The sequence below is a fragment of the Malus domestica genome, chromosome 01, assembly GCF_042453785.1.
Source record: "Malus domestica chromosome 01, GDT2T_hap1".
In the NCBI taxonomy this organism is placed as follows: Eukaryota; Viridiplantae; Streptophyta; class Magnoliopsida; order Rosales; family Rosaceae; genus Malus; species Malus domestica.
Genome location: NC_091661.1, coordinates 2,509,478 through 2,520,034, shown reverse-complemented (window position 1 = coordinate 2,520,034; position 10,557 = coordinate 2,509,478). Strand labels below are relative to the sequence as shown.

The 10,557-nt window shown below is 36.2% G+C and overlaps 1 long non-coding RNA gene across 2 annotated transcripts; it reads right to left on the bottom strand.

Annotated features, from left to right (window-relative positions):
* Positions 1-205: 205 nt before the first annotated feature.
* Positions 206-7,742, bottom strand: LOC103429314 (uncharacterized). 2 transcript variants are annotated; one of them, XR_011581273.1, is made up of 13 exons: positions 7,559-7,742; positions 6,776-7,016; positions 6,576-6,696; positions 5,750-5,822; positions 5,431-5,557; positions 5,184-5,335; positions 4,475-4,603; positions 3,509-3,573; positions 2,742-2,829; positions 2,472-2,512; positions 2,292-2,351; positions 1,710-2,204; positions 206-650 (listed from the first exon to the last, which is right to left on the bottom strand). It is a non-coding gene; the product is annotated as an uncharacterized lncRNA (long non-coding RNA). The 2 variants fall into 2 exon arrangements; XR_011581271.1 differs by lacking the exons at positions 206-650; positions 1,710-2,204; positions 2,292-2,351; ... (1 more) ...; positions 2,742-2,829; positions 7,559-7,742 and adding exons at positions 3,216-3,312; positions 7,158-7,370.
* Between the last annotated feature and the right edge of the window lie 2,815 nt (positions 7,743-10,557).

Genomic DNA, 10,557 nt, shown 5'->3' with positions numbered 1-10,557 from the left:
GATTTGGTGGCTGTGATGTAAATATGACAAAATCAAGGGGGAAAATTTTGACTGTAGCTAAGCTACAGTCAAATCCTTCCTCAATTTTAGAATAGACGAGAAAATATGTTCGCGCGTTGCTGCGGGGACTTGAATGTATTAGTCGCAACAGGCATAAATAGTTTTCACACAAAGCAATTAAAAAGACATAGCACCTAAGAATCAATGAAAAATTGGGACATCTTACTCATATGTGAGAGTCTCAATCCCTATTTCAAATCCCTATTGGACAAAAGTTCTAAAATTAAACTATATATCTAATTTACCAGAAAACTTTGTAAAATTGATAGTTTATCTGATATAAGCACTTAATTTTCCTATTTAAAATAGTTTACCCATTCTTGATAAGTAAAATATAGCTTAACCTTAATTTATTAACAGCTTAATGCAGTTCAAAAGTATTTCCTGTTGTGGCGAGAAGAAGCTATAGCCAACGCGCCTTAACTTTTAACTTTTTCCAGATGCGTATGTACAGTTTACCTACACCCTCATACCATGTGTCTTGAGCTGTTATATATCCTCCACTTGCAGCATTTTCACTCTTCTGCACGGGAACCTCGACAGCAAACGATTTCATCTGTTACTAGTTAATGGAGATGTCTTCTGCATGACTGGATTACAAAGGGAGAGAAAAATAGTATTAGAAAAACACATTATACTCAAAATCATCACTAAAGATATTTTCAAACAAATCACAATCCATTACACAAAGTGGATCCAACTCCAAGGCAAGACTAAGCAAACACACAAACTGTATAAAAACCCAATAAAAGTAGAAGTGTAACAATATTGTTGTGCATGTAGATTTATTCTCACAGATAACGAATATAAGAATTTGATGATCTTGTTACTCAAGCTCCAAGGACAAATGAAATAAAATTCAATGGTTAAAATTAATCCTTATGTAAATGTATTCCCCACATCTATATCATTCAAGTACAACGAAATTCAGTGGTTTCAACAAAAAAAAAATCTTGATTGACTTGAGTTCAGGACATTCAAGTACAATGTAATTGAAATTTGTGCAAGAGATTCCATGAAAACATAACATACAAACAAAACTTAATTGAAAGCAGAAAGAAAAACTTGTACATGAGAACTGATAAACACATTATACCATAAAATGGCTCTACTTGGTTCCTGTATTTTGACCTGGAAACAATTTTGGTCCCCTAGAAGTTGCCAATGGCACCCGAATTGTAACTGGAAAACAACTTAGACACATCTATGAAAAATTAAAACTCGAGGCACCAAAGTATGAGAACAAAGAAACCAAAATTGTTAAATTTACCCTTTTATATCATACATACCATTAAAAATTTGTTTAGAGATAAAAATGGTAGTCATAGTAAAGAATCCAACCTAACCAAAGAAAGTGGATTTCCTCACTTTCTAGTACTATTATATTTACCGTGCTTGAGACTATTCAAAGATGAAAAAAGTGGAAATTTCATGCAATATGAAAACAAATCCCTGATAGTTAATACTGCTTACCGTAGAAGCTAACAATCTTATTTCGTACGAAAAACATGAAGATCACTAAAAGACACCAGAATATAACTTTCATCAATGACATACTTTATGAGAATTTTGGATCCAAAAGTGGCTCCAATAAAATAAATTTAGGCTTGTATATACAATATATTAACATGTGAAAAAAACATGCATACCTAATGAAATAATGAGGAGAATGGCCTTTGACCATTTGTTGTCTTTGATACAACTCTTTTCATCCATACCTTCATGTTTGTATCCTTTGGAACATTAACATGAATAATTTCTAGGTGAATTTATGCATATTTCAATATCTAGAAAGTAAGGAACCATGGACGAACATCAGTTAAAATCCCAATTTTTAAATTGGTTGAATTGGGAAAGAACCATTACATTCACACGATGTTGAGACAAATAACCTTGAAAATAAAGCACTACACATAAAAGCAGCAAGAAACTAATGTAATTTTCAGCTTCTAACTCATCCATTTGATCAACATATTGATGGAACAAATGTAACTTTCAGTTTCTAACTCATTCATTTGATCAATATCATCCAAGTCAGAAAAGATAGAACATAAAAATGATTAGGATATATAAATAGGGGCTTCATCTGAGTCAATATCAGCCACCATTCCCCAAAAATTTGATGTGAGAACTCTGCCAAGCATCTATGAAGCCCCTTCGAAGAAAGACACTTGTTAAGGAACAAAATGGTGAAGAATACGAACGGTAAGTAGTGACAATCATCAACTCACCTACATATCCAGCACAGTAGCCAATGTCTTCCTCTCCTTTAGCAATATGCAAATCCTAATCTGCAAACAATAATTTGGAATCTTGAGATACCAAATCGACTTCAACAGGGTTTGAAGGTTGCATTTTTCATAAAATTTAAAAACTAAAAGCAACAACAATATTAATAAGTGAGCACTCACCAAAAAATAAAGGAATGGAAAGAGCGATGACATTGTCAGTGCTACAAAACGATCATCAAACAATAGATCAGGGTTAAAACATTTATAAAAAAGTTAGAAGACGGTGCAGATATAAACATTACTTAACAAAATTGATAAATGATTTCTAGTGTGACAAAGCAATCAAATTATAGGATCAGCTCTTCCACCTTCAAACACGCTCATCAACACCATATTAATTTTTACATTTTTAGGCAAGGGCAAACTACCAGAAACGAAAAGGACTTGTACCTTTTATCAAAGATCTACAGCCTTGGTTCCTCCGCCATTGCTTGTCTTCTCCGGTCTGGGTTTACTTTCTTGGCAGTCTCTTCCTTCCCTGGTAGTTTTTTGTCCAGCAAAGAGAAAAAAAATTAGGATTAAATTATAAACGCAAGGTTCCTTGATTCTTGAATAGATTAGCGAATAGTTAATTATGATTGGTTTTGGGTCCAAAGAAACCTTGTTAGGTGACGGTAAATCAATATGAAAGTAAACGATGTTGATTTCAAAATGGATACTGATGAGCTATTCATTGAAAGAACTATTAAATCTGTTAAATTACAGCATGAGAAGTCTAATATATACAAAAAGCCGCATAAGTAAATATATACCAACAGAAAAGTGGGCTAATCCAACCAATCTCACCAATGGACATTGTCACCCGAGCAATTGTCGGACTAAATCTTTGATGAAACAAAAAAATGCTGAGGAAAATGATCAATACCCAAAATTCCATTCTAAACAAATATATGGACCAATCTGAAGATGAATATAGAGCCTTGCCTTGTAAACCGTCTTGAAGCCAACCAATTACACAAATCTAAATAAGAGATGGTAGAAAAGGAATAAGAAAAAAAAAATTGTGCACATGAGTTATGCATCTTGCTTGAATGCTATTCATCAATGGTAATTCCCAAATCCAAGCAAACACCAAATCAAAACCCCAAAGCCAAGCAGGGCAACCACATATGTATTAAATTCACAATAAAAAATATGTAAAATTGAGCAAAATTTACCTCCATCGAGCAAAATTTAGCATCTTCCATTTTCACCATAGCAGGTGGACTCGTCTAAACCCTAGCTGAACCAAACCAAAATCAAGATTACTAAAGTTAATTCCAACTGTTGATTTCTATAAAATCATACCTCAAAAGCTAAAACAAAACAAAATTGAAGGGTTTTACATGGATTTGCGAATGCAAGAATTTGAATTTCCATAAACCCACCATTGTAAAACCCCCAAAATCCTGATATTTATACCCAAAAAATAAAGAAAATTTCCAAGACATAAAACCCTAAAAACCAAAAACCCACAAATCTGCCCTCCTTGAGGAACCATCCAAGATTCAGATTGGAGAAATCGCACAGAAAGGATTGGAGATCATCACATACCGACTTGGAGAGGCAACCTTCGGGTGAGAATGGTGATATTACATAGAAGATAAGGATAAAAAAAATAAAAAAAATAAAAGATTAGTGAGTAATGACATACCAATTACATGCCCAGAAGCCTCCCCAGTGCGAAAGCAAGTAAAAGCGAAACCATAATACAGGTTTCTTTGTGAAGATAACTTGTATGAAGAAAGGTAATCACTTTAAAACTTATTTCCATTAATAAACAACAACGTAAATTTTGCATGAAACACATTTCCAGTTTATTTAGAATGACACCAAGAGATTTACCCCATACGATTTACAGCCAAACATATAGCGTAAGATATAGAAAACATCTGTGTTTCTTATTCTGACTTGTATAAATGGTCTAAACTAAGAAATTATCAAATTTCTTGAGTTTTTTAAATTTTTAATAGGGCAGTAGCTTTCCTGGATGGAGCCCATTTCATCCAAGTTCTAATTATAATTGTTGTAATACAGAGTTTAGTGCAAAGGAGTTTGATGTATAACTATTAAAAATCACATAAAATTCGGTATCCATGTAAAGAGTTCACGTTTGCAGAAGAAGAGCCTAAAAAATAACTAACCTTGTCGACAGCATTACATTGTCATCTTGAGGCGCCCTGCTAATCTTACAGGCGGGTCTTGTTGCAAGCTCTTGAAGTCTCTCATCAGCCTCTTCCTTGTAGGAGTTGACATCGTTAATTTGTTACCACCTATATATCATCAAACCAATTTAATAGAACGTATTTTAAGATTAAGTATGCATTGAGTGCAAATCAATTTCATTTTTTTTTCCAGTACCCACCAAAACATCAAAAACCACTTGTCCACACCAAATTGCATATAAAAGATATTGAGGCAACTCAGATTGCGCAACGAAAACACATAGTTACCAATACAAATACTTCAAACTACGACATAGATAGCTTCAGCTTGGCTACATATAAACAAATTCAAAGCTCAAGCCTGAAATTGAGCTAAAAAACTGGAAATCTCACTTCAATTAAGCAACTTTTCAGATTTTTACAGCTTAAATATGCATGATAACAAAAAGAAGCATCCTTTCTTTACTAAACGGACACTAACAGAAAAACTCTAATTCATTATTTCGATTACAAATACATAGGTGACCAAATAGCTAATAAAGTTGGACAATTTGACCCCAATCCAACACAAAAATTGTTCTGGTTATACATGTGATACCCACCTAAAATATCAACTAATTCCAAATTAAAAATGGAAAATGAAATGAAGCAACATAAATTGAATACAATTTGGGGAAAATTTTCTCACCTGGAGCTCCGAATCTCCAAGGGGTCTCGATCCAAGCAGGCTCCAAATTGGGCCGAAGCCATTAGGTTTGGGGGGGAGAGGAACACGGAGCTACTGTGAGAGAGAGAGCTTGCATTGTCCTTTTCTTCCATCCAGCCACTGGATCGCAGTTCCTTCACAAAAAATTATATGCATGTGTTAGTTTTTCAAGTTCTAGTCTTGCAATCGACTAAAGAACACCATAATTGAAGAGGTCGAAGGGGTTTACCTTTGGATTCTTCTGCTTTCAGATGGAGTTGCTTAACGTATCAGACTTCTGAGCTTCTTCTTCTTCTATAAAAACATAAAACTCGACAAATTTCCATTCCCATTGAGTCCGATTCTGATGAATGTGCCTGAAACCATGGCTAAAAAGTTAAAAGCCAAGCTCCAATCCTTTCTCTTCTAAGAGAACTTCTCAACCAATACAAAGAACTGAGTAGGTGGTGATGGATGAAATAATTCAGAATTTTTTTTACATTTTTATTATTTTCCAAGTTTTTCACGGAGCCAAATTAAACCGACATGCTTAAAAAAATAGTTGATACCTGTAAGGCTGGAGACTGCTTTCAAGGCCTCTTGCTTTTCTTTGTCCTTATGTAAATCCAATTTCAGTACCACCTAGTGCAGAAAGAAAACAATTTTCAATTAACAAATTGTTTTGGAAGAGAAAATGGAAATTCATTCATACAAATGCCAATTTTAGAAATCTGAGCCACTGAGATTTGTTAATGTACTGATATCGTAATATAGCTAAGCATAGCTGCATGAGAGTATGACTGCTCTCTATTACTTGCCAGTTTTAGTGAGAGGAAAACAAAACAATTCTCTTCTCTATGCAAAAATCCCTACAAAATAAATACAAAGTTAAAAAATTCGAACATTGAGACATAATAGCTTGTATAAACGATGTTCAAAACATGAAAACTGACGACTAATTAAAGATATTTTACTTGTAGTTTTCTGAAAACAAATTCAATAAAAAACATAAAATTAATAACCACCCAGAAATTAATCAACGATTTATACAAAACTTAGAAAAATTACTAAAATTCATATAAAATTACATTAAAAATGTCATAAATTAAATGATGATTCAGATAAAATGGAATCACATCAAAAGAAAATTTAAATGAACAATACTCCAAAGAAAAGAAAATTGAAACGAAAAATTCTACAAAAACATGAAAAACTTAATAAAACCCGATTTAAACGAAGAACTCCATCTGAAGCAGATTTTCACATGCAAAAGTTCTAGAAGATGCCTAAGATGATAAGGAGTCATTTGAGACCATCAACTCAACCCCATTCGAACGCAATCACAAAATCAAAAAGGACAAAATGGGCAAACAAAAAAAATGAGGAAGTACCTACCTTGAGCTTGAAAGAGAGAGGAGGAAGAATGACGGTACCCTTCTTCTGCAGAATTTTGCCGATGTTGTTTTCGGCCATCGCCGCTAGCATTAGGAAGATCGACTCTCACATCCCAAGAACCCTAATTTATAAACTCCCAATCAAACGCAAAAAGGATAGAGGAAACCCAAATAAAGGGAAATTAGAGAAATTCATCATACCGTAAGACGCTTTCTGACGGCCAAATTCATAGACAACGGAGGCGGTTGTCGACCGTCACTGTACCACCATTTCGCGCCCGGCATGTTTGAGGCTTTCAACCGTCACTACTTGGTTTGTGGGCTTCACATCGAGAGATATAGGGAGCGGAGAGAAAGGAAGAGCAGTTCCCTCTGTGCAAGCCCATACTCACCAATCCCTCAATCAACTCTCTCCATTCTCTGTCCGTGAAGCATCAATAATCTGAAAACCCAGTTCGATTTTTCATTGCCCGGATGGAGAAAATTGAGGAATGAAAGAACAAATTAGGGGTAGCACTAAAGTTGAGAGAGATGGAGAGTTAGGAGAAAGGAAGAGTCTGAAAGAGAGTGAAAGAGAAATTACCAATCCCTGAAATCACTCTCCCAACCCCCAGATCCCTGAAATCACTCGTCTGAACGTGCAACAAAGCATAGTCCCATCGACCCCATTCCGGTTCAGAAACAAAGGAAATGAAAGTTCCCTTTTAACCAATGCTCGTTCAATCACCAACACCAACAATTGATATGAGGAGAAAAAATCAACCCTAACCCCCTTTTTAGCAGCCTCACTCCTCCTTCTCCCTTCCCCTCCTGCCATCCCACGCCTCTCTCCCTGAAACTCGTCCACAAATCCTCCTATATATATCTCTCTCAGCCTAATCTGTGAGTTTTGGCTGCAGCATAGCCACACCAAATTTAGATCAAACCCTAATTTCCAGAATAATGATAAAAATCGACAAAAAATATATACAGTTGGCACGTTACCATTGATTGGAGTTCTGGTAAGGAGTGCGGCGGCGAGGTAAGGTGATGTGTGCGATGGCGAGGGGAAGGTGAGGCTTGCAACGGTGAGGCGCCGAATCGACTTTGTCGTTGAAGAGCTCTGGAGCAAACTGGGTTTGTCATCGAAGAGATATCTGGAACAAAATCGGGTTTGCCACCATCCCCCCACCCTTTCTAAGGGGTGGTTTGGGAGTGAGGTTCTTAAAAAAAAAAGCACCCATGAAAAAAAGCTGTGGGGGTTTTAGGTGTTTGGTAAACTAAAAAAAAGGGCTTATTTTGGAAGCTGCTGTGAGAATAAGCTGAAATCAAAGGAAAAGCTGAAGCTGCTATTTGCAGCTTTGGAAAACTGGTTTTTTTTCAAAGCACACAAAGCTACAGTGCTCCTTTAATGAAAAGGCTCACTATCAGACTGTTTTTTTTTTTTTTTTTTTTCCAAAAGCACTTTTACAAAAAATTTACCAAACACTCTGCTGATTTATTTCACAGCCGCTTATTCTCACAGCACAATCGCTTATTCTCATAGCAGTTTTTTTTCAAAGCACAACAATACCAAACCAGCCCTAAGATGATCGACACGTGCACTCTGAAGGGTGGCAATTTCGTAAATAAATCAAAATTTTCAATCTGAAACTGAAGAGGTGGTGGCAATCTTGTAAATAAGTTGAAATGTGGTTCAAAACAATGTTCATTTGTACAGTGCAATTGAAAAGCCTTCTTTAGACTAAAGTAATAATGCTACACTGAAGGACTGCTCTGGGTTTTATTGTACTATTTTTCGAAGCCCCCATCATGGACATGGTAAGACATTTACATAATATGAACTTTGCATAGCTACTAGATACTGATATGAAAACTAATGATACTAAATTATTTCTCTGGAACATCCTTCCAGGTTTTATCCTTTCCATTACGGGCCATTTGCTTCAGACCTCAAGGGCCTCGGTCAGGTGAAAGCGAAGTTTAGAAAAAGGTTTCCCTTTTAAGCCTATTGATACTCTCATGGCTGTGTTACCTTCGAGAAGGTAATTCTACTATTTTCCTTATTGTTCCCTTGGTTTGCAAGTTTGGTCTTCCTAAGTTCTATAAAAGATAAGACAAATGTTCTCCTTTTTGTAGCGCTCATGCGCTTCCTAAAGATTATCAGAAATTAATGGTTGAAGAAAGTTCTAGCATTATTGACTTTTATCCTACTAGTAAGTCCTATTATGTAATATCAATAATGTTATATCCAAGGGATTTCCTAGAAGTTAACTACAAGCTTCTGTTTCATTTTTAGATTTGTGCGAAGGACACACAATTTGGTGCCATAAATTATGTCACTACCTAGCAAGGAAAGTTGGTCTATCAAGGTTGACACTGGTTTGAGGTAGTACAATTATTCCCATGTTTTATTCCTGGATTATGTTTGGGTTAATATTTGAACTTTGGGCTTTCAAGAAGAGAAGCCCAAAGAGGAGCTCAAGAAGGAGATTTCGCCCGAAGCCCAGCACTTGAGCCCAGATCATCCGTCCCAAAAGCCAGTTGGCACCCCCTATTAACGCAAAGGCTAGTTGCTTACAAGAAGTGACAATCGATGAGAATTTACCAACTCTAGGCCCAAAAGAACTTTATGGATGGCATAGCATGTAAATACCAATGGTTCCCTACCCTCCAAATTACTTTTGGGCAAGAACAGGAACATCACAAATAAAGTCAACTCATCTATAAAAGGGGGAAAAGGGCCCAGAGATAAGGACACTCAACCAATCAAACAAACGACCACAAGACGTTTAACCTTGCCCGACAAGGTGAAATCTTGCCCGACTCTCTTTGTTTTGTCTTTCAATTAATAGATCTAGAGCTATAATGTATTCCCTAGTTTATATTCAAGTTGTTTCTAGTCTTTTTATGATTCAAAGCCCCATCAGTTCCTAGATTTGGTTCACTTAGTGGTTTTATCAAGATTGAGATGAATTAAACCGATGACTTGATCAGATCTGGACCTTCACCCCTCGAGCATACAAGATAACTAAAAGTCCTTGATCTTAAGGCATAGAAAAGAACTTAATGTAGACTTAACTCATTTACAACAATCCTTCGATAAACAAGAAGTCAGAAATAACTTGGGACGCAAGTAATTGGCTTAAAACACACTTGTTCTACATCCGCCATATAGAGATGGCAATGCCACGCTTAAGCATTTAGTTGGTTTTGATTGCGAGCCTCAAAGCCTACACCTAAGGCCACATAAAGGCACCTTTCAAAACTAACTTTATTCTCCTCTTGCAATGGTGTGGCAAGCAGGAGCCCGACAATCAACCAAAATGCCAACTCCTCGGGGAACTGTGTGCTCGAGCCAAGAACGCCCACCAGCCAGATTTCCTGCCCGAACAGATTGTTTTCATCCTTCCAAATGTTAACTTTTCATGTTTTACGCTTTTCCAGTTTTGGAGCTAGTGGCACCATACGTCGTCATGATGCTGCCATAGGTGAAGGAGGAGATTACAAGCTTCAAGAAGACCATGTCATGCAAGTCAAAAACGCAAATGACTTGTATCTTTCGTTCTGCTCAATACGTTACTGTCATATATTATCGTCTCTTTAATTTAATCCTGTTGCAGTTGCGTGCTATACAAGCTTCCCGATAGTGATCCACATATGCCTCGTTTACTAGATGGCGTAGAGCATTCCAGTAAGGTATTAAATCGAACTGTTTTTCCACCTCTGATCCTATGGTTTTTTTTGGAACTTTTATTTATACGTTTCCAGATGCATCTTTTAGTTCAAAACTTAAGTGGCATCACTTTTCTTCATCAATATGTTATGTTATATATTATGCAACTTAATTAACGTGCGACAAGCTTAGATAGTTTCGGTAGTCGTTTCAATGAAATGACAATTTTTCTGTTCATATTCTTTTGCACAATCACCGAGGATGATCTTATGGAGGCAAAATTATGGCATGAATATCAGAAAAGCGCACCTACCACCACTTCCAGGTC